Raw genomic sequence first — 26,136 nt, forward strand, 5'->3', positions numbered from 1 at the left:
ATTTGTTAAAACTTTCACTTTGCATCCAGTTTTTCCTAATTTCTGAAATCTCAAAAGTCTTCAACAAATCTCTCATCAATGTTGGAGTGGTTCTGAGAATAGTTAAGGTTCATATGTTCTAGTATCAAATATCATTATGTAAAAGACTTTGGTTGGTGCTATGAAAGGACAACATATTTATCTATCAGAGCCAGTATTGGTGCTAGTAAAGGACAACATATTTATCTATCAGAGCCAGTATTGGTGCTAGTAAAGGACAACAGATTTATCTATCAGAGCCAGTATTGGTCCTAGTAAAGGACAACATATTTATCTATCAGAGCCAGTATTGGTGCTAGTAAAGGACAACATATTTATCTATCAGAGGTAGGATTGGTCCTAGTAAAGGACAACATATTTATCTATCAGAGCCAGTATTGGTGCTAGTAAAGGACAACATATTTATCTATCAGAGGTAGTATTGGTGCTTGTAAAAGACATCATATTTATCTATCAGCACCAGTATTGGTCCTAGTAAAAGACAACATATCTATCTATCAGAGGTAGTGAAAGTAAAGGGACCCTTGTATTTTAACAAGATGTTAGAGATACCAAAGCCTGACAGATGGTGTAACACCCAAGCCACTGTAGTTTTCTGTAGGAGTGTTTATAGATGATCACGTTTAATATTTTCTTACATCACATTGCCTGTAACTTCCATCTCTTCATCTGTCTTATCCCATTAGTAACCAGAAATTTAACAATCATAGCCGAGATGGAATGTTTTTAAATTGTAGTTTAGCAGTATCGTTGCATTCATTTAAATTTATGTGAACAAGAAGGAGAGAAGCTATTTACATTGTCAGGTTATTTCAGTACGTAATGACCCAATAGAACAGAGAGGTCTATATATCGCACAAACCATCTTTTATGAATCACTAATACATACTTGATGGGTTCTGAAGTTTTATGTACAATTCAGAAAAGTAAACTACAAAACTAATAAACATGGAATCCCAATGTAAAATCCAAACCAGCCGCAGTTAATCAGAATAAATGATACTGATAATGTCTTACCAGTAACACTGTGCTGTCTTATTGCTAATACACTGTGTTGCCTTGTCAGTAATACACTGTGTTGTCTTGTCAGTAATACCCTGTGTTGTCTTGTCAGTAACACTGTGTTGTTTTGTCAGTAATACATTGTGTTGCCTTGTCAGTAAAACACTGTGTTGTCTTATCAGTAATACACTGTGTTGTCAGTAATACACTGTGTTGTCTTGTCAGTAATACAATGTGTTGTCTTGTTAGTAAAACATTGTGTTGTCTTGTCAGTAACACTGTGTTGTCATGTCAGTAATACACTGTGTTGCCTTGTCAGTAATACACTGTGTTGTCTTGTCAGTAATACATTGTGTTGTCTTGTCAGTAATACACTGTGTTGTCAGTAATACACTGTGTTGTCTTGTCAGTAAAACACTGTGTTGTCTTATCAGTAACACTGTGTTGTCTTGTCAGTAATACACTGTGTTGTCTTGTCAGTAAAACACTTTGTTGTCTTATCAGTAAAACACAGTGTTGTCTTATCAGTAATACACTGTGTTGTCTTATCAGTAATACACTGTGTTGTCTTGTCAGTAATACTCTGTATTGTCTTGTCAGTAACTCTGTGTTGTCTGATCAGTAATACACTGTGTTGTCTTGTCAGTAATACACTGTGTTGCCTTGTCAGTAACATTGTGTTGTCTTGTCAGTAATACACTGTATTGTCTTGTCAGTAAAACACTGTGTTGTCTTGTCAGTAAAACACAGTGTTGTCTTGTCTGTAATACACTGTGTTGTCTTGTCAGTAACATTGTGTTGTCTTGTCAGTAATACACTGTATTGTCTTGTCAGTAAAACACTGTGTTGTCTTGTCAGTAATATACTGTGTTGTCTTATCAGTAATATATTATTGTATTTTATCACATAAGGTAAACTCTCACTATTTAAACACATTGTATTATACAACAACAACATCATGGGCAAATTGATGATATCTACAATATCACATGCTCTTGTTTTTTAGGCACTAAATCATGGAGGTAAAATTATATACATCCAAGTCAAAATTATACAGTAGACTTACTACATCCTGACCTGTAGTATTCACCTAAATCATCATGTTAATATCTGAATGAGGCACGTGTGCACCCCTCTAATACAAGGTGTACCTCCCTGCCTCTCACAGGCTGACATACACAAGCTGGCAGTGCTTGTGTTTACCTACAAATTACTTTTATCTGGCTCCTGTTTACATCACCCTTCCTACCATGAATCACTACAGTATAAGAACAGCACACTCTAACCTACGGATCAGTCAAAAAACTTAAACAACAGCTCGAGTGTCTTTAACATTGCTACAATGTACATACAAGTAAGTAACACTGGGCCCTAAATCCCCATGACATACATCCACATGTTTGACCCCACATGTCTTGAATTTTGACCTAAGTTTTTCTACTTCCATCATAAATTTTATCTGATAGAAACCAAACTGTATAATACAAAGTTTGGAGATCAAACACAGTTCCCCTTCACTGACCTCAACTCTCTAGTCACCTTGACAATCATTTTAAAAATCTTGTGTCTCTGTCTTCATATGAAATGTTACATCCTCTAAGAAGGATACATGAATTCTATGGTATGGTAAATTTTAAAAGTTACTTTCTTAACCAAAAATAGTAATACAAGATACACAGAGCATGACATTATTACCGCACTCTGCAGTTTGACATACAATCATATATATATATATTATCACAGCAACAGGTATATAACTCCATTCTATCACTGTTTCAGATATTTTCATGTAGATCCTTTTTTCACTCTTGTATGGTTTGGCATCATTTACAAGTAAAAACTGAACTTTGTGATTTGGCCTGTCTGTTTCCATGGTAACAGAAAAAGTGTCTAAATGGAGAACTTCTCCATTCCAAAAAGCACTACAACATTACTAGCTTGATAACTGTACAGCAGTTTACAGTAATTATCTGGAACAGTTTCAGAGCACTGGTCTGGAAGAGCTGAAATTTTTATTCTACCTATCTGTTTCCAATATTACAGGACAATGGCATACAAGAAAAATATAGGTGGGCTTATTACCAGACATATGCTTATTACCTGATAAATACAATGGGTTTGGTGAAGACACATTTAAAAAAAAAAAATACAGGAGATTGATTCATTGATGAAAAGTTATTTTTTATTTTTTTTTTTGTCGGAAGACCAGTCCATGTTTTATAGAGCACTTGAACCATCGTGAAGGGATCATGTGGCCTGATTTCCGTTGCGATATTACTCACAGACTTTGGGTAAAGGACCTGTTTTTATGAGTGTGTTGTGAGATGTTTTTTTTAAGGGTGATAGTCCATATTATACCTGGCCTGCTATGTCTGTTAGTTTATATTTGAGGTCGGTGATAAGACCCAGACCAACCCTACCAGTCCTCCTTGTAGTAGTACCCTGTGTAGATTCCCTGAAACCGATATTTTCAAATCTGTGAAAAATCGTTACTTGAGATGATATTTCAAAGGGTGGCTTGAAATATAAAGTTCAGATCACAGGAAATGGATATTTTTAACTTGTTTTTGGAATGATATTTCTAAGGGCGTATAGAAATAAAATTAGATTGCCAAGCCCAATGTACAACAGCTTCATGAGGTCATGACTTTAGCAGATGCCGATACAAAAGTAAACAATCCTACAACAAAGAAAACACAGGCCAGTATTAAAGAAAAAGCTTGAATTGTCTACATTCTCACTAAGTAATCATGTCAAAGTTTTCTAATCAAAAGTACGATGCAGTCATTGTAAAACAATTCTCCATTTTGGGATCATTTTCAGACCTTTCTGAACATACAACTTGACTTTTACATGGTATCCTATTGAACAAAGACATTGCCAGCAAGAGTTCGAGGTTTGGCACCACTTTTGACATTTAATGCCATCAAATTTACTCTATATCTAATGTTCAGAAATAATTTCCCTTTTCTATCTTAACACTCTCTATCTCCTCTTTCAAATTTTTTTTCAACAAATTACCCATGAAAAAAAGTAGTATACATCGCTTGAGACAACCAATATCCATTTCTAACACTACTGGTCTTAATTAAGTCCACTCTTTTTTACTCTGAAATGAATTTGGGGTGAAATGATATATCAAAAGTTTTCTTTTTTTCTCAGAGTATATATCATTATGAATATCCAACTAAGATAACACATTGACATGGTGACGAGGTCAGAGGTCAGACTTTAACTAGAAGGCATCTGTCAAAGTTATCTGTATCGACTTCAACATGACCACACACAGACTGATAGGCTGGAGACTGTAACACTGGCAAAGCAACAGCTGAAAAAATCATCTAGATTAAAATCATAAATGAACACATTTTACAATTCACAGTTAAATTCTTCAAATTCTGTAAATATACAAGATTCTGTAAATCACTGTCAATTTACTAAAAAACTTCCAATAAAATTCAACATGGTAATAAAAACACGTTATGGATAACAAATAGATTAGACTAGGTCGCATTAAACAAAACCTTCCTTAGCTTGGCCTTCCAAAGAGTTCAGTTAAACAAAAATCTACTTTGCTTGGCCTTAGGAAGAAGTTGACTTTAAACACAACCCTGGAGGACACCATGAGGTAGATACAAACCAATGAAAATGGAGGACAGTGGCATTAGAAACAGGACAATGGAGGACTGTGGCATAAGATATAGACCACGGAGGACAGTGGCATTAGATATAGGACAATGGATGACTGTGGCATTAAAAACAGGACAATGGAGGACAGTGGCATTAGAAACAGGACAATTGAGGACTGTGGCATTTGATATAGGAAAATGAAGATGGAGGACAGTGGCATAGGAAACAGGACAATGAAGGACTGTGGCAGTAAATATAAACCACAGAGGACAGTAGCATAAGAAGCAGGACAATGGAGGACTGTGGCCGTAAATATAGACCATGGAGGACAGTGGCATTAGAAACAGGACAATGGAGGACTGTGGCATTAGATATAGGACAAAGGAGGACTGTGGCAGTAAATATAGACCACGGAGGACAGTGGCATTAGAAACAGTTTGTAATAAACTCCTTCAGACCATGGATGAAGCACACACAACACCATTAAAATAGTTTTTAACATTTCATTATGAACTGTTTCCAACTTTAACAAGGTGTCTCTTATTTTGATCATTATCAAAGTCTTTTCCGCAGTTCTGGTTTTGTTTGTGTACTAATGCTATCCTGACAGGTTAACTGATTAATCCATAACTGACAGTTAACAAACATGTCCTGATAAGTCTGGGGCAATGCCTGATAGTCTAAATACTGACAGCCTGGAGCTCTTTAGTTCCATGAAAAAAGCTGCAAAGTTTTAATCTATCAAAGAAATTTCAAAATTATTTACAAACTATTTTTTGCTTTATCAAAAATATTTGCTTACTAGAAACAAAATCATTGAAATCTTTGAAATAATTCAAACAAACTTGTTTCTATTTTGCTTTAACAAAACTTTCAAAAGGAATGATGAAAAATTCCCTGAGATTACAAAACAAATCAAAAAAAGAAAAAAAAAAAAAACCTAAGAATAAATTAAGTTGACCATTCTCCTAGACCTGAAGAGAATTGCTATCCTAAGATCACCAATACCATTAGGGATGGCCCATCGGTCCACCTCCACTGTGATAGCTTGGCAGTAAACCAGTTACAGTGGGATTCTCAGGTCAGGCCATACTGACCAGCTTCAGACCACTGACATACCTCTCAAGTCAGAGAGGGGATTTACACAAATCTTGCAACTATCAGAATGTTTCCTGTTCTACAGAAAATAAATTTTTAATACCATCATAGATTCCACAATTAATAACATCCCTTGCCCAAGATATACATTAAGCTGAATGTCATTGGCCCTACTTATCTATTAACATGAAGGTCACTCCTCCTACATCTGTATCAACATGAAGGTCATTCGCCCTATATCTGTATTAACATGAAGGTCCTTGGCCCTACATATGTATTAACATGAAGGTCATTGGCCCTACATCTGCATTAACATGAAGGTCATTCTCCCTACATCTGTATTAACATGAAGGTCATTCGCCCTACATCTGTATTAACCTGAAGGTCATTCGCCTACATCTGTATTAACATGAAGGTCATTGGCCCTACATCTGTAATAACATGAAGGTCATTGGCCCTACATCTGTATTAACATGAAGGTCATTCTCCCTACATCTGTATTAACATGAAGGTCATTCGCCCTACATCTGTATTAACATGAAGGTCATTCGCCCTACATCTGTATTAACATGAAGGTCATTCGCCCTACATCTGTATTAACCTGAAGGTCATTGGCCCTACATCTGTATTAACATGAAGGTCATTGGCCCTACATCTGTATTAACCTGAAGGTCATTCGCCCTACATCTGTATTACTCTGAAGGTCATTCGCCCTACATCTGTATTACCCTGAAGGTCATTCGCCCTACATCTGTATTAACCTGAAGGTCATTGGCCCTACATCTGTATTAATATGAAGGTCACTCACCTACATTTTTTTTAACCTGCTGTTCCTAAAAATATATCTTTACAACTCTGATATATATATAGCATATGTCCTTGACCTTTGACAACACTATAAATAGAACAAAACCACTACACTTCATCAGTGAATTGATTATCCCAACATCCAAAAAAAGTACAACATAATATGTAAAGCATCTTTCACGATGACATTCAAGTCTGGCCAATTAGTATAAAGACTAGACAGACTGTGACTCTCACCACGTCACACAACAGGTCCTTGGACATTTCAGACATAGAGTTCAAACTGACATCTCATTGGAGTAAGTAACAGTATTGCTGGTAATAAAGGTCACTCAGGGAGACTAGAACCGCTTCTGTGAGGCATCTCATGAATTAGTGAAGTCTGCCTGAAGTACAGTGATGGATCATACTAAGGGATCAGGCCATGATGTCTGCATCCCACTGACCATTAGTTTTATGGTAGAGAGAGACAGGTCAGTCAGGTAACAACTGGACACTTGTTTTATGGTAGAGAAAGACTGGTCAGTCAGGTAACAACTGGACACTTGTTTTATTGGTAGAGAAAGACTGGTCAGTCAGGTAACAACTGGACACTTGTTTTATGGTAGAGAAAGACTGGTCAGTCAGTTAACAACTGGACACTTGTCTAATGGTGGGGAAAGACTGGTCTCAAAGTTTACAACTGGTCCACTCAGTCGAACGCTCATACTTTTGTAGAAAAACATTGGTCCAATCCACAACTAGAAGGTCAGTGTACATGATATGGATAATAATTGATACTAAATCACCTGGATTCAGTAACTAAAATTTCATGGACAGAAGAATTTTATTTCATAATTTTCCTACCTATTTCCATCTGACTTTTAACATTATCCAAACAAAATATGAAAACATCTTAAGGACAAATAACCTTTCTAAAGGAAGCGACAAGCTCCTCCAATCAAATGATTCCAATGACACTTAGTTTCCATGGCAACCACACCAGCATGCTCCTGAAAACCCTCACCAATCGTGACCCTTATGTGCAGAATTTTAAACAGTAAATGTCAAAAGAAGAAAGGTTAACTCAAGTTGACAGAGAAGTCTAAAATTAAGCCGTAACACTGAGTTTAAATTTTGTTGAAAAATGTTGAATTTGATTTAAATAATGGCCTGACTACGAGAGACTGATTGGGCGATGAACTGTCCCGCATTCATCTGACGACAGTTCTCTGTGAATTCATTACAAGTGTACTTACAAGAATGTAATGTTCAGACAAAACAGAAAAATAAAAATCACTCCTGGTGAAAAGACTCGGTTGTATTAGATTAACACGGACTTGTTATGTATCTCAAATTATATGATTGAAGAAACTGTCGCATTCAGGGCATATATGAAAAGAGAAAAAAAAAACACTGATCCTGATTTCAAGTTATCATTTTACAGAAAATTCAAACTAAATCTAAACTAAGATTCACAAAAAACAAACCTGTTCTGAATCATAGAGATACTTATTTTCAACTAAAAGACAAAAATAAGAATATCTGACTGAGCTGGACACCGTTGTAGTTGTGAGGTCATTACTGTTAAGATGCTGAAGGTCACAAGATATTATGAAAAAGGAACAACCAACTCTGACTTTCAAACCAAAAATCACAAGAAACTTTCAAAAACAATCTTTTAAATAAAAAAGGTAAGATGGTAAAAACAATTGTGGATCATAATTACAGTGGAACATTTGAAAGATAACACAGTTCATGGTTTGTTCAGGAAATATAACCTTGACAATAAATAAATACCTATGAAGAAAAAGATTTCAGTATTTATCCTATAAAAAAAAACATTCCTAGTAATTTAGACCATTCATATCTATTGCTGTTAAGCAGCAAAACTAAAAGGTCCTATATCAATGATCTGTAATAAGCCCATCCCTTCGTTTTTAAGTCGGAGGTAATGTATTTCCCCGCGGACTTATAACAGAGATCAAATGGTAATATATGATTTGGCGCGAGAACCTTCAGGAATAGAATTCATGGCAAATCATTCTCCGAACGCTTACATGAGTATGTGATGTATTTTCAATGACTTCATGAGAGTATGAGATAATGAGAAATGATTACAGGTTGAGCACATGAAACAGAGAGATACAGAACCTGTCCCTATAATGTAATCAACTTTAGATGAGAAAATACACTAAATGCACATTAAACTTTGTAGACATGTGAGTGCTAAAATTCTTCACATGGGCAGTTATTTTGTTATCTATGTAATTGGTCTGATCAGGATTCTTACCAGGAGGTCAGAACAGAACTCATTTGTTTGGTGTTTAATTCTTCAAACTGAACGTGATCAGTCTTATTTGGGCCACGGTTTCCCTGAATGAAGAGGATGATAGAGCCATCGCGGCTTATTTGTTGTATTGTCTTCTGATTAAGGAGGTTACCTTGCCCTGAACTCTCGGTGCTACTGCAAGATAACCTAATCAGGCCTCACTTCCTGTAGGATAGTAACCATGGTTACATGATCCAAACACACAAAAAGTAGAGTAAAAAAATAACATTGTTATTTCAAAATGTCTTGTATTTCATCCAGGAACTTTCTGTGCAATTTATGATTTTGATATATTTTAAAAAGGGGGTGGGGAGGGGTGGGGAGGGGTGGGGGGGGGGAGGGAAAAAACAAAACACACTTTCATATAGATTCAAATAGCTTAAAGCAACAAATAAATTGCTATACATTTCCTCTCTTTTCTTTTATTTAGAAGATTCTGAACATAATAAACCGAAACATTATCAAAAATATTTCTTTGAATTTAAGATATATTTATGTAAAATAGTGTTTTGTATTTCAGGATTAGATAGACAGACTGCAGACTCCAGATTCCCACAGAGAACTCTCCAGTTCCAACTCTTCAGCCCCGTACATTTGACACAAACATGGCAGGCATGTAATTTACATCTTGTTCTATGTAAGAGGCATCAATATCCAGAAACGACATTTGACGGAAAAAACAAATTTGAAGGAAAATTGCAAAAATTCTTACCTCAAAGTATCCTATGGAATCGTCGTGCCTGTTTCTACTAGATTTAGGTCACAAGCTGCGAATGTTATGTAAAATAATCCGCCCTTCAGCTGTAACACGACGTGTACAGCCAATTCTATAGACTCCTTCTAGAATCGTTTTCTATAAACTACTCCACCCAGAAACATAAACTGTTACTTGATCCACAAAGAAAGAAAACGCTGATTCCAGTAATCAAACTGAAAGAAATTGAGACAAACACATTACAGTACTTACTTGATTCATGCAGACATGCTGACCAGTGTATCAAAATAAATATGCTGTTAAAAATGCACTTTAGACTTATCTAAATTGATTTTCAAATCTTAAAATATCATTTTCATTTCAGAAGACACTAGAGGAGTCAAAAGTTACCTACAGCAAGTTTTAGTCTAACTTTAAAAGTTTGACTTTTAAAATAGAAAAAAAGGAAATTTCTTCATCTTTGAAAAAAGATATAAGAAAATATTTTCAAAACTTCATGTTTCAAAAATTCTAAAATTCATGAATCTATTGGCATGATGAGAAGAAGAATATGTTTTGATGCACAACTGACTACAAGTGATTTTAATCAAATAACTGTTTATCAGTTACATGAGGTTTAAAACAGAATAGAATTTAACCTGAAACAACGATGAGCCAATTCAAGCCTGAAAAAGAGACCAGAATGAAAGCACTTTGTAAATGGAACAAAAATCCTAAAAATATATTGCATACTACAAAGGATTTCTAGTTATTTGGGCATACCTGTTGAATTGAGTTCATGAAAGACTGACAGACTGATTTCCCAGATCCTTCTATCATGAACAAAAGGTTATTTCGAGGATGTTTGGGTTACTTATAAAAACCTGTTTTTGGAAATTGAAATTACCCTGTTCACTAATAAAGTCTTAAGTCGAATCAAAATCTAAACAGCATTTTTAATAACTCTTTTTAGACAAATCTGGTTGTTTTTGGTCACAGATCAACCAATAAAATTATATATAACCAAAATATGATAAATGGTTAACCACTAATATCTACATAATGTAGACTACAAAGTGTCCTGTATCGGGAGGTGGGGGGAGTTGGGGTGGGCGCTATGCTACTCTATACCATTAATGTACACTATATCATATCTTTCTAAAGAAGAACACAGTGAGAGGTTCTAGTGTGATGAAACTGAGACACACATAAAATACTTTAAGACTAGCTAGACATTCAATGATATCAGAGCATGTCTCCTTAAGTCCTCAACACAAACATATGCAGCCACAGATTGGGCTCTCCTTAGTCCAAGGCTTATCGTCATATTTCTCATCACCTTCCATCCATGCTTAATGTTAATTCACTGTTTATATTCACCAAACAATAACAAGATAATTAACACTGTGTTATAATTGAATATGGTCTGCAACGATTCAAAACAAAATATAGGATAAAAGTAAGTTATATGGCGAAAAATAAATTGTAGGAAAACAGGACGAGTCATTTTACTATGTAATTAATTCTTGATTCAGTAATGCTAAAAGTACAGACAAATTTATGTCTTCTGCAATCTTTCCTAGAGACAATGGCAAACTTAACGAGGGTTGGGAAATTAAACAGGCGACCACAAGCATTTTCCGATTCAAATTTGATGTGAATTTCCAAGTGGTACATTAATCCTTTGAGAAGCCCGATTTTAACACGATTGAACAGAATGGCAGAACAGTCCGTGGAACTGTTGAGATGTACGTAATTGTATTTAAGCTGTGGTGTTGTGCCTGGAATTATAAGGATAAAACACCTTTCTAATATGGACAATAACTCAAACAACCTGTTTATAATCATTGTATCTTCTGTACAGTAATATATAACACATTTTCTTCACTTTTTCATTTCATTTAGTCCTGATGGCTTCAAACATTTGAAGTTTTAGTATTCAATACTGAACCTTGCTGCCCCACTGGGTATTCTGTAGTGGAGAGAATGATATCTTTTTGAAATGAAATAAGGTTCCAAAGTTTTCTGATATTTATGTCTCTAAGAAATACAAAACAGTTGTACATAAATTCTAGTCTCCATAGATATGATATGTGACAGTTATTGACCACAGATGAGGTCCATGTCTAGAAGTTATAACCCAATGATACGTTATTAGTTTACCTCTATAAGCTTCAGCATTCTAAGAGTAGGTATGGTTTGTGAGGAGGTAAATAGAAGCTCAATTTCCTCAATTACTAGACATTCCTATACATTAACATCTTCTACAGCTCTATATCATAGGATCTTATTTCATGTTTGGCCATGGTGAAGTGTGGGCGTTTAACAACAAACATCTATTGTTTATAAGGTACACTCAGAAATCTTTCTAAAACTTATAATAAACAACACTCCGTTTTAGTTTCTATCATAAATAAACAATGTACTTGAACAGAATAAGATCGTTATGGAGTGATTGTAATCTGAAAGAACCAATTACTTCCTATCAAAAGAAACTACTCTTCCTCCTGCAGTGTTACTTTCTTTACAGGTTCTCTGTGATTCCTTTAGTTAGTTCAGACTAAGAGTTGCTTGTACAACAAAACGTGATTCTATAACTCTACAACGTACGGTCTCATTGTAGCTATAATATGATCTAGATGTACCAAAACAAAGTTTCCAAAACATTAGAAACTTAAAGATTTAAAAAAAGACTTATCCTTCTTAAACAATTTACTGTTGAAATTCAACACAGATTTCTGTTATTTCCCATAAACTCTCCAAGTAGATATCACATAAAGATGATTAAAATTCATTTTCAGATTTTTTCCTCAATTTTCAAAGGGAAATAATCTAACAGAGAATGATGCTGTTTGATAATACATAAGTATCTTTCCAGCTTTGAAAAATTTCAAGAGGAAAAAAAAAAAGTTGAAAATGATTTCTTTGAGCTACTTCTAATGTTTCTTCGATGCTTGATGAAAATATTTTTTGTGTCTTTTATTTCAACTTGGCTGGCAAAAGACAGATCAAATAAAGAAAAAAAAAATGTATATTTCAAATTTGGTTGAAAACGAAAATTAGTTTAAAAGTGAAAAGAAATGGCTATTGTGAGACAGAAGGTGTTTGATTACTATTATCACCTGACACTGTACCAAGGCACCCCCATTTGTGTAGGTCGGTAGTCATGGTGATGAAGAAGTCCAGCACTTACTAACTACACAACAGACGCTGACAGATGTATTATCAACACAACTAAATGTACTAGTTCTACTAAGTCTGGTTAGGAATGTGGTAGATGCTCTGAAAAAAAAGACTCAAAGCGAAAAAGTCAAGTTTATACTTAAATCAGGCCATGACAAGATCATTAAAAATTAATGAATTAATTAAGGTTAATTTAGAACATACAATCTAGTAAGGCAAGACTGTGTTACAGAATAAGCTAGTGTATTGAATCCTTATGGAACCTTTATAAATAGGCCAAGGTGAAGATTGAGGTCAAGGTAACCTGTGATATATTGTATCCTCATTTTGATTTCCCTTTGTCTATGTGTTTGCGATGAAATTGAGTCAAATCTTCATTACTTAAAAATTGTGATCTGATGACAAATTGAGCAGAATTGTAGAAGTCCAAATGTTCATCAAATTCAAATGAATATCAAAATTTCTGTGACAGAAATTTTTCCAAATGAATTTGTTTTCTTTTTAATGAACATGGAATCCTACAGAGTGTAATGGTGGTTTTAATGTCTCCCAGTGTTGACACATCTGGTGTGGATTCCTTTACCATATCTAGAATATTTCACATTCTCTGACATTCCTGACCAGGAGTAATTAATTATTAATCAAGTATCAAAGATTGCATTGATTATTATACAGATAAAATTGATTTTTGGCCAAGTGTTCCAATTACAAACCCAAAATAATTAAATAAATAGAACAGAAAATGAGGTTTGAGTCATGAAGGTTGGGAGATGGGGGAGGAGGGGGTTAGGGTTTCAGGGATAGACAACGAATTCAGTAAGGATGGAGGAGAGAGGGAGAGGAGTTTTGTTGAAAGGGGGTAGGGGACAAAAATGAGGTTTAAGTGATTGAGGCACTGGTGAATGGTTGTTTTGGAGGGGCAGAGAAATGGGTTCAAGGATAAAAGGTGGGAGGAGGGGATATTGGAGTTCAAGACAGAAAATTGGGAAGAGGGATGCCTTGGAGGAAGATGATGATATGGAGGAGATAGGGGGTGGTGCTATCTCACCATGACTAAGCATTACTCTGGATCAATGTAAGGGATTCCATGGAGACTGCAGTAATTAAGATCCAGCACAGGGAGGGCCAAGACATCTGATAACAGGAGGGGATATTTTATGTGAAGGGATGTAGAAGGGACCAGAATACAGAGGATTATTTTTTTTCAAATGGTAAAATGTTCATGGATACATTCCTTTAAAATAGTTGAGGACCATTAAAATTCAATCATCTAAGCAAGCTGCAAAATGACTGTCTAATTAATTTGCAGGAAGATTTCAATAGATTTTTTTGATATTCCTGTCCAAGTTCATAGTCCTCCCATCTCTCCAAGCAATCCATAAATTCTGAAAACACTTTCTTGAAAACTTCAAACCACCATTGACAACAACTGTTCTCTTCTAAATGGTATTGAGGTAGCCTTCCTCATGTTTCTGTTTAGAGTCTGACGTACAATATTCCCCCATGAGTCTTCGTTACAAGTAAGACTTGGAATTTTTACAAACATGTCTCCATTAGGAGTAAGACTTGGAATTTTTACTCAGGTGTCTCCGGTACGAGTAAGATTTGGAATCCCCCCCACCTCCCCTTGTATCTCCACTAGGAACCAGACTCATAATTTTCCTACAGTAGGAGTAAGACTCAGAATTACAAAGCACTGGTTCAGTGCTCAAGTGTCTTATCGTAAGGGCAATAACTCTATTTGAGTCAGTAATCCTCTCTTTGTATGGTGTTGCACCTACTTCCTTTCCTTGTGTCTATGTTAATTTCCTTTCCCACTTTTCAGATTAAAAGCCTTGTATACATGTAAGTGCATCAAATTACATAGCTGTGTTTGATTAATTAGCCATGTGTATTCTGTTAATTACAACTTGTTTGAAGTTAATCTTCAGTTAGACTTCAGAGGTGAAATAACAAAATCCACAAGAATCAGTTCAAGTTATTTAAATAGATCTCTATTGTAAAAAAAACTGTTAGATGTATTCAACTGAAGTACTATGGAAAGAAACTTTTCTCAGAACTTTATGGCACATGTCTGGTTTACACAGTGTATTTGAGAGATATTAACCGCAATACCACAGCTCTAATCTTTGTAGAATCTTCCCAGCTGCCATACATCATTTCGCCAAAACATAATCCAACCATTTACAGAATTTTTAGAATTGAGGTTCTCAACTGTGTAACTAGACAAAAATCTCAACCTACTCTTTGAGGTAAGATTCCTATTCTTTTTTATATATTATTACTTGAAGGGATTTTTGAGGTAAAGATTTTGCTGTCTCTGTGTAAAGAGGAGAATGATTAATTTTATCCCACTTCCTTGCACTTTACATATTGTCACACAAATATTTATGAATATGGCTGGTTACTGGTGTATGATCATTTGTGTCCTAGACATTTCAGGTAATATTACCACATAAGGGTGTTTCTCTATGGAGAGAATTACAATATCATCACACAAGGCATTCCTCTAGGCATAAAAAGACCCAATCACCAAGCAAAACAAAGTCGTCTAAGTACTGACTTATAATATTAATCCAGAGATCATTATCTTAACTCCTGCACTAGATATCAAACCAGAAACTCAGTCTTAATTACCAGACTAAAATGTTTCCTACCTGAGGTGGTAGAAATCAGGGGCTGATATTTTACCAGGGTAACACATTCCCCAGCAGAACTGATAGGAAACTGCCATTATTTTACCAGGGTAACATATTCCCCAGCTGAACTGATAGGAAGCTGCCATTATTTTACAAGGGTAACATACTCCCCAGCTGAACTGGTAGGAGGAAGCTGCCACTATTTTACCAGGGTAACATTCACCCCAGCTGAACTGGTAGGAGGAAGCTGCCATTATTTTACAAGGGTAACACACTCCCCAGCTGAACTGGTAGGAGGAAGCTGCCATTATTTTACCAGGGTAACATACTCCCCAGCTGAACTGTTAGGAGGAAGCTGCCATTATTTTACCAGGGTAACACACTCCCAAGATGAACTGATAGGAGGAAGCTGCCATTATTTTACCAGGGTAACACACTCCCAAGATGAACTGATAGGAAGCTGCCATTATTTTACCAGGGTAACATACTCCCCAGCTGAACTGGTAGGAGGAAGCTGCCATTATTTTACCAGGGTAACATACTCCCCAGCTGAACTGGTAGGAGGAAGCTGCCATTATTTTACCAGGGTAACACACTCCCCAGCTGAACTGATAGGAGGAAGCTGCCATTATTTTACCAGGGTAACATACTCCCAAGATGAACTGATAGGAAGCTGCCATTATTTTACCAGGGTAACACACTCCCAAGCTGAACTGGTAGGAGGAAGCTGCCATTATTGTACCAGGGTAACACACTCCCCAGCTGAACTGTTAGGAGGAAGCTGCCATTATTTTACCAGGGTAACACACTCCCAAGATGAACTGATAGGAAGCTGCCATTATTTTACAAGAGTGACACACTCCCAAGATGAACTGATAGGGAGCAGCCATTACTTCCTTCAGGGTGAAATACTCCTTCTTCAGAAAAGATCTCCAGAGTTTTCAAGTGTTATTACCAAAACCCAGGAGAGGGGCAACATGGACACTAAGAGAAGTAAGGTCATTATCTGTTTAATAGTTTGCAGCTAGGACTCAACTGATAGATCTCTGGTTAGTCCAACTGAGGCCAAGTGTACTACTCCTTGTTGGAGTCAGTGTTGACAAAACCTATGTATTTTTTTAATAACATTGACAATCTGTCAGTTGTGTGGGATTACATAATTCATATCTGGTACAATCTCTGCATAGCTACACCCAAATCCCAAGATTCTATTGGTGTAAACGTCAGAAACCATGGAAATCATATCATTACCCAGGTAGATATTGGAACGCTGCTCAATCATGTCTTATTTTTATTCCCTTTCTTTCGAGCCCTTTTCCACACCAAAGTTACGAACCCTGTATTATCATCCTTTACTACATCCTCAGAGGAATTTTCTCAGTTATTCAAGAACTCATTTTAATCATTTCTTAGTTTCCAAGATTAAATTTCTTGGTTATAAAAATTCCTCTTCCAATACTAATTAATATCCACAGCAGATTTTGTATGTAAATCCTATACAGAATGTACAAGATGACGACTTTCCCTGGTCTACATGCCACAATGTATTAAGGTCTATATATAAATGGATTGCAGATGTGAGATTTCTTGAACAAATTCCAGAATCTGGTGTAAATAATTACAAGCGTTCACACAAATATTATCTCACAAATTACATAGTTGTAGAAATGTAGTATATTTGTAGTATAAATACTGAGAGTACACAACTTGACTGGGTCAGGGACATGTTTGTGTTAGCTGTGTGTTACAAGCTTTGTAAGGACCAGGTTTTGGTTCAATGCCCTGTGTACAACTTAATTCTCACATATTCACTTAAAAAAAAAGAAAGAAAAAACAAAGTCCTCCTCAATCAATTACCTGACAACTGTTTTTTTTTAAAGTGGGATTAATCTAGCAACTTAATTAATTTGTAATGAATTAAGTATGCCTCACAAAATATTTTTTCCATATCTGCAATTAATCCTCATTGTTCACATCCACATGATCCACCAAATGGAATAAGTCTGAATCATGAAATTAATTAAAAGTATGATTACCTCCAATCTGCTACAATTTTATTTACCTGAATACAGTTCATCAATTTTACATTCCACGGTAATCTGGTAACAATGAGGAGGGGCCCAAGTCATAGGCCACTTTTAGATATTCAAATCCAACATTCATGAATATATTCCGATCCTCGGTATTCAAATTCAAACTGCATGAATATTTATATCCTAGGTACTTAAGTCAAAGCTTCATGAATATTCATATCTTTAAACAAACAATCTGTATATCAAAAGTTCTGGAAATTTAGCAGTCACTGAAGTAAATCCATAATGGAAATAATGGCCCTTTCTGTCAAGATAAATTTTAAAGATTTTCAAAGCAAATTTCATATTATCCAAAAGTAATACAAAGAAATAAATCCACTGGAACATCACAACATATACACTTCTGTAACAAAAAAAAAAAATTCCAAAACAAATCTTACCACAACCTCAGAATGTGTTATGTATACCAAGGCCTGCAGTAGTTCATCACAACATCACAGCACAGTGTACATCTCAGTAATGCCAGTGTGATACACAGCAATAGCAGAACTCTCCTCTGTTGGAGGATCAAAATGTGTATACCAATAAACTCTACTGAGAGGTGCAGCACCTGGTAGCTGATGATTAACTCCAAGAACCTGGCAGTCAGAATTGTAGGACTAGCTATATTTAAACACTCTTTAGTGGAGAAGGTTTAAAAACTACGAAGTTTGAAATTTACGACTTTTATGAACAAGTTTACAATCTATATTTTTGTGTACATGAAATAAAAAACATACCAATTTAGATTAATTCTAATCATACAAAATTATTAAATCCATCAAGATTGATAATGTACAAGACTTTATTTAACTTGTACAAAAGCTAACAAAGCTTTTGGTAAGAGGGCAGCTGTGTCTGCTAATTTTGATCCTTTTCTGTCTGTTTTTTTTCGTCCTTGGCACCGTGGAGCGTTTTCTGCTACAGTTGAATGCATCTGCCTTGTACTTCTAAAACACAGTTGGTAACCCCATCAAGTTTGTTGTGTTCTGGCGCTACACAAACAATCAAGAGAGTATGTCCTCTTTTGGTTTACTAGGTAAATGAAGAGCATATTTTCCCTAGTACACTGTACTAAATTTATGTGATTTTGCTGAAACGGTTCACTTTTGATAGCATCAATGTTACATAAAGTTAGGTATCTTCTATACATCTGCATGTATCTCTAAACTACAGCCTTAAAATATCATCTATCTTTAGTTTTAACTGAAGTCAACAGGTACTGAAAGCTTAAAACTATCTTCTGAAGGTACATATTAGTTTTAACCTTAGTCAACAGTTATAGAAAGCTTCAAATTATCTTCTGAAGGTATATATTAGTTTTAACTTAATCAACAGGTACAGAAAGCTTTAAATTATCTTCTGAAAGTATATATTAGTTTTAACTGTATTCAACAAGTATAGAAAGCTTAAAATCATCTTCTGAAGGTAAATATTAGTTTTAACTTTAGTCAACATTTATGGAAAGCTTCAAATTATCTTCTGAAGGTACATATTAGTTTTATCCTTAGTCAACAGTTATAGAAAGCTTAAAATTATCTTCTGAAGGTATATATTAGTTTTAACATTAGTCAACAGGTACAGATAGCTTAAAATTATCTTCTGAAGGTATATATTAGTTTTAACATTAGTCAACATGTATAGAAAGCTTCAAATTATCTTCTGATGATATATGTAGTAGTTTTAAATGAAGTCAATATGCATAGAAAAGGGTCTTCATTATAATTCTAAACAATGTACAATTTACCAATACCGTCAATTCTACTTATCATTGATATCAATTTGTATAGATGTAATTAATCTCAAACATCCAGACAAATAAACATCCTCCATCATATCTGAAATGGTTTGACCATCCTTAATTTAGATGGTTTGTGTTCCTCAGTGTCCTTGGGTTTCTCAGGATCTTGAGAATTGGACCATTCTGTGCTTAATTGGTTGAGCTTTTGGGCGAGACAGTTTAAGCCAACAGCTCTGGATGGCGTGTGATGGTCCTCTCATATGTTGCTCGGTAAAGTAGCCACCAGCTACTACGAGGAAACCCCATCTCAAAATGACCCATACTACAACGTTATAAACTATCAACTAATTATCAGTTCTGTGCATATTGCATCTTTCTGAAGTCTTATTTCTATTTTTGATTTTTCAAAAGTCTGAACGAACCAATAAAAGGTCAGCTAATAGGAAGGGGAGAGACATGAAAAGAGAACACCTGTAGATGTTTGTACATAACACAGTATGTTTATACTCATCAGTTCTACTCTAAACACATATACCTTTACAGTAAGACATCTAAATTTAACCTGATAGGGACAGAAAGAAATTGTTTTGAAGAACTACTTAAAAATCTACTGTTATTTATATACGGGTAGCTACCTTGTCATAGCCTTGATGTAAACTATTCCAGTTCTATTATCACATTTCCTCTGGGACATCACAATAAATAACCCTCACAGTGATAAAATACCAAATTCAATTCTCCAATTCTTTAATAAATACAGTTTCTATCCGTTCATACAATTCTAAGGCATTTTTTTCTCTTCCAAAATATCCGTAATGAATACATGGCGGTGGTTTTTTTTCCCCAAAACGAAATTGGTCTCAATAAGCCCCGAGGATACCTTTAAAAGCTTAACTTAGTTATTTCACATGCAAATTCTTCCAAAATACTGTATTTATTCATTACTTAGCATAATCAAACTTCATTGTATCTTCACATTTCAGCAAATTAGTGCAACAATCAATTCTCGCATCAGCAGTAATTGTTGTGTATAAACAGAAACAACAATTTGTACAATCATATTTCAGTGCAAAAATTTCATAATGAAAATCACTAAAATCAGTGCCAAAATTGATATTTACGGTAGCAGAATTCCGTCACTGTATTAAATTAATTAGACAGGATATCAGCTTTACATTTCTATGTATCTTCGTTTACCACAACCAGGAGTACATTCAACATATATCATTTCAGAACACATAAAGAAATGTAACCCTCATCCCCTTCATTCACTCAAACAAGTTGGATTGATATTAAGTGAAAGGTGACTTAAAGTGAAATGTGATGTAAAGTGAAATTTTATATCAGGTGATACAAGAAATTAAGAGGAATGTAACTTTAAGTGAAATGTGATTTGAAGTTAAGTGTTATACAAAGTGAAATATAACATAAAGTGACTTGTGGTGTCAAGTGAATGTGAGCATGTCGCCAGAACACTGATGTTTGTCGGTGAGACGATACCCGGACAGGGGAGGAGTCACGGAGACAGAAACCTGTCAATCAATCAGTCAAGTGAATGTGATATTAATTGATATGTTAAAATAAGTGTAATTTAATGAATAAATTGATTCAACAATAAATGATTTATATTACATGTCTTCATTGCATTGTGTTGGTCTACTATTGCAATACAGGACCAGCTATGGCTGTGTCAAAGAACAGAATACATAGTCCTGTGGAGTGCCCTGACCAGGAATCGAACCCAGGTCTCGAGCGCGATAATCAACTGGCTCTATCAACTTAGCCAAAGAAGCCTTCTCCGTCAGCCGAGTGACAGAGACCGTATTTAACACTATATACAAGCCACACCGACCTGCCAGCTGTGTGACAGAGACCGTATTTAACACTATATACAAGTCACACTGACCTGCCAGCTGTGTGACAGAGACCGTATTTAACACTATATACAAGCCACACTGACCTGCCAGCTGTGTGACAGAGACAGTATTTAACACTATATACAAGTCACACAGACCTGCCGGCTGTGTGACAGAGACAGTATTTAACACTATATACAAGCCACACAGACCTGCCGGCTGTGTGACAGAGACCGTATCTAACACTATATACAAGCCACACCGACCTACCAGCCGAGTGACAGAGACCGTATTTAACACTATATACAAGCCACACCGACCTACCAGCCGAGTGACAGAGACCGTATTTAACACTATATACAAGCCACAACGACCCGCCAGCTGTGTGACAGAGACCATATTTAACACTATATACAAGTCACACCGACCCGCTCCTATTATGGCCGCATTGGGTATTTAACATTATATACAAGTCACACAAACCTGCCAGCTTGGTGACAGAGACCGTATTTAACACTATATACAAGCCACACCGACCTACCAGCTTTAGGTTTTAATTTCTGAACCATATATTGAGGATACTTTTTTCATTTCCTGCACAAATCTATATAATGTTCCTACAACAGATATCATGAGACCTTTGATATAAACATATCAGCTAAAAACTACAGGTGTAAATGTTCCTACAGTGACCAATTGTTTATGACCTGATGACATATCCATCCCAGGATGCAATAGTCTATCGTAAACTTCCGCCTTGTCTTCTAGCGATAGCAGTAAAGTAACCACGAAAGTCAAGACGATATTGCTGGGATTTATATTAAAAATTATGATTGAAAAATCTACAGGAATATAATTCTTATCACAATTTTCAGATCATCCTGTATATGATAACAAGTGACGGTCCTACACAATCTATTCTAGTCATAAACTCGTGGTGGGCAGGTACTTGTAAAAAACAATATTGGTCGTCTACAAATTTTGATAACCACGGTTCTCAAAGTGATTTAAATTGATGTATAAAGTGTGTACGATACACAAATAATGCAGACTTATTTTTATTTCCCTGATATATTTTATTTTTCATCCACATATAAGCCGTGTATGTCCGACCATTGAGGAAAAATGTTGTGGTTTATAGACCAGAAAATACCTCATAACAAAAATTTCACCATCACAGCCATCCATATTAAGCTAGACTAATTAGGCTTCACCAATTAGAACAAAAAAATTGGTACTTAGCTACCAGATTACTTACATAGCCATTTTGTTTCATTTTGCTATGGTGCTGGCCATAAACTTTAAATATACTTAAAGACTTTGAAAGAAGCTGTGGTTTTATAATAACACATGATATGTTTTGATAACTATATGACATCTGATATTCTGCCAGATATCCAGTTTGACAACTCCACCATGTGCAGTTGAAACTCTCAAGTTTACCCTTGTGATGTCATTTTTCTTTCAATATGCAGATTTGGTAGGTTTGAATGAAGCAGAGAACTCCGCAATAAAGTTACCGTGTACAGTAAACAACAACGCCTCGTTCGAGTAACCTGTGCTGTTGACGCCCTTTTTGAGTAATGTGTTCTGTTAACACCATGCTACAGATATAATTATAATGATAGCAACTCTGTACATCGATGATTATGAAACCTGTCAAAGTAGTACACTACATCACCTGTCAAAATAGTAAGTAAAATTGTTTTCATACAAGGAAACTTACCAACTTGCATGTCTTCAACCTTAACTTAAGTCTCCATCTAGAAACTCTACTGACCCTGGCTGGTGGATCGGTTGATACTGGGAAGGTTCTGAGGTCAAATGACATAATACGAGTGAAAATTTTCTGTTTTGTTGAAGTATGGGCAAAATATAGCGAACTCTAGTGTTTCAGCTGAACAAATCCCTCATGTTCTGGCCACAACAACATGGTGTCTGAGAAAAGGCAGATCATCACACCAAGGTTGTATTGGTTCTTAAGTGGTAATTCATTGATAATGTTTTCCTTTAGATGGATAACACTTACAGAGGAACTAGTTCAAATATTTATCAAATCAAACTGGAGTGTTACATAACTTTACTTGGGTAGCCTGACTCCCGGAATACATGAAATATATATGAAAATATGTTCTTCATACAGCAAAATGGTATCAATATTTACGGAAGCCAGGTAACTGTACCACAATTTACTACGAATTTGAATCCCCAATATATGTGACTTTTGCTAAGAAATCAGAGAGAACAATTTATGTGAGAGAACAATTTATGTATTTATATAGATATAGTAAAAAGTAACTAATCTGCGAAATATTGTAGAAGATAATGAGCATTGGTATTAATATTACAGAGGTTAAAATTCACTTTTCAATTCAGGAATATTGACTATAACTATAATTTTGTAAATGCAGTACCTGTATCCATCTTTGAAGCCCAAGGAACGAAAGATTAAAAGATCCCGCCCTCCCTACTGTCCTGTGAGCCATTATGACAAAGACATAGAGTGATCTCCCTTCCATTTCCTTTATGGTGCTCACTGATGACTGACATTTTACAGATGAGTTCTGTACTACCTTTGTTTTTCAGTCGTTCAGATTGTTCCTGAGGCACGATTTTGTTCAAATGGCATTATTTCTGCCAATCTGCCGTTTATTTAAAAAGATTTTTATTGTTTTATTGTTATTTTGCCAATTTTCAGCCTTTTTCGTCCTCCTGTGCCAATTTCCAGCCATTTTCCTCCTCCATGTGTCCTGAGTGGTGTGTCGTACGGTTTTTGTCAGCCTTATTTTTGGCCTTTTGTTACTGTGGTTTACGTTGCTTTTCGTCGTTTCTGTTGATTTTATTCAAAACTTCACTGTTTTATCTTTTCGCAAACTTACACCATTTTTTATTTGTTGTGTGAAGTATATCTTGGGCAGCATCGCGACTGGGTTCAGACCATGGGTGTTTCCATTTCTTTGGGGAGGGTGACCCTCATGATGCTTGTCCCCTTTGTCATCCCTGTAATGAATCTGCTGTGTGAACTATGGTTCCACTTTATGAAGTCCCGTCCTTTTGTCTCCTTTCCTTCTCTGCCTGACTGCCCTATAAGGCTTCCCTTAAGGTATTCAAGGAAGCGAAATCACTCTATGTCTCTGTCATAATGGCTCATGGGACTGTAGGGAAGGCGGGATTTTTTTTTTATCTTTTGTTTTTGCATAAAGTTATGGTAAGTATTACATCATGAAAATTGTTTTTTCTTGAAAAAACCCAACTTTGTAAACATGCCTCCGTTTGGAATGCCCACTATCGAATTCACATCTTTTTAAAGATCCTAAGGTGAAAAATTCTTTAGATATATCCCTGAGAGGTCAGTAGTTACTATGAATATGTCTATTTATCTTATTTACAGTATAAAACCAGCCCTAGAAAGACTAAACACATACATATTACCTCTGATATGAATCCTAGAAAAGGGAGTATCATATATCTTAATCACACTTTAAACTGTAAATATGTCTGTAACCCTGGTAAAATACTAGCCGCAATATACCACTCTGCTAGAGAGAACTTCTCTTTAGCTCGATTGGTTGAGCGTCAGCCTAGTAATCCAGAGGTCCCGGGTTTGATTCCTAGCGGAGGCATTGAGATGAAAAATGATCTCTGTTACATGCCTACTACACCGGTACAATTTTTCTTTTTATGTAGATTGGTCTCATGTTAGGTTATTTTTTCATTTTTTGTGTGTGGTCTTTGGAATTTGGTATAACATCAGTTTGTATTTTTGAAACGGGACCCCACTTTTTTTAAATTTTTATTTTTCAGATATTCCAGTAAAGCGTTTCTTTGCAGATACCAGTCAGTTGAAGTATGTTTTAATTTTATCTCTGAATAATCATCAAGTGGAAATTTTCTCAGAAACTTTCTGAATCCAGTTAATTTGCCAAATGATGCGTATACTGGCACATTAAGAGCTCCATTTAGTCTTTAAATGAGGACCAGTTCAATTGATGCACATGATACGTCATCATTTAACCACTCCATACATAATCCGACAGCTAAACATAGAAACTCATTCAAGTTGTGAGATCCATCCGTCTTTTTAACTTCCAGTTAAGTTCACTAACTACTGCTTTCATTTCAGCAAATCATTTTCAGTATTTGGCAATGATAGCTACAGGTCGTGTTGGACAAGGAGTTGCTTAATTCATGTGATTGCTATGGCAGGTTTGACTGATTATGTTCAAAGTAAACAAAAGATTATATCTAAAATGTGCTAAAGTACAACATAGCACATCATCATTTTCTTGACAAGTTAGCACAATGTTGAATAAGTGCTTTTAAAGTGATTGCTGTAAAAACAAGATATGTAAACTGCCATTAGCACAATGATATTTTAGCACAACATTTCCACACAGAAAGTGTTAAACTTAGTTGAACACTAAAATAGCAGTATATAAAAAAAAATCTGTACCTTAACTCCATGAACAGGTTATTCAGCTAATATTAGGTCAAATGAAGCCACTACTGTTAGTTTACTTATTATGCAGGATTGTCTAAACCAATCAAAAAAGTCTTTGTCCAGAGACTAAATGACAGATTGTTTTCAAACTAGCTCATTTTTTACAAGGTACCTACCTCAACCAAATCAAAGCTGTGTGAATATAAACAGAAGTTCAACTCCAACACTGCAAATAAATCCTCTTAGATCAAGTTATTACAGAAACTTGAAGGACAGAGCGGGGTACAGTTTACCACTGTAAAAAGATCCCAGTGTACAACTGATGGCAAGGCCAGATGGACCCACTACAGCAGGCTCGGCACCCCACAGAAAGTTCAACTAGAGTAACAGGGAGCCCTCTGGCTTGGTTGTCATGGTAACCTGGCTCTTCCACTACTCTACCCACTCCCTCTAGATGATAAAGAAAACTTTCTGATAGTAACATGTATGTAGTTATGTAGTAATGCAGAAAATGTGTTATCTATCTTAGAACTTCTCATTCTTCCTGTAGAGGACTCGCTGTACCAACTCCAGGGATAAGGTTATCAGTGTCAAAGTCACAGATGTTTACAATCAATTAAAAC

At 35.6% G+C, this 26,136-nt stretch overlaps 1 protein-coding gene across 5 annotated transcripts in view; it reads right to left on the reverse strand.

Annotated features, from left to right (window-relative positions):
* The window catches only part of LOC132560997 (contactin-4-like), a 76,259-nt gene extending 50,482 nt beyond the window's left edge, over positions 1-25,777 (reverse strand). For 2 of the 5 annotated variants that reach the window (XM_060225709.1, XM_060225711.1), the window contains exons 1-2: positions 17,877-17,915; positions 9,600-9,817 (exon numbers count right to left, since the gene is read on the reverse strand). The gene's annotated coding sequence lies outside the window, so the exon portion shown is untranslated. Of the gene's footprint in view, positions 1-9,599; positions 9,818-17,876; positions 17,916-25,689 lie in introns of those variants that run through there. The other 3 variants (XM_060225710.1, XM_060225713.1, XM_060225712.1) reach the window with 3 other exon arrangements.
* Between the last annotated feature and the right edge of the window lie 359 nt (positions 25,778-26,136).

The sequence above is a fragment of the Ylistrum balloti genome, unplaced genomic scaffold (assembly GCF_031769215.1).
Source record: "Ylistrum balloti isolate Yb309-2 unplaced genomic scaffold, AGI_CSIRO_Ybal_v1 Utg371134, whole genome shotgun sequence".
Lineage (NCBI taxonomy): Eukaryota > Metazoa > Mollusca > Bivalvia > Pectinida > Pectinidae > Ylistrum > Ylistrum balloti.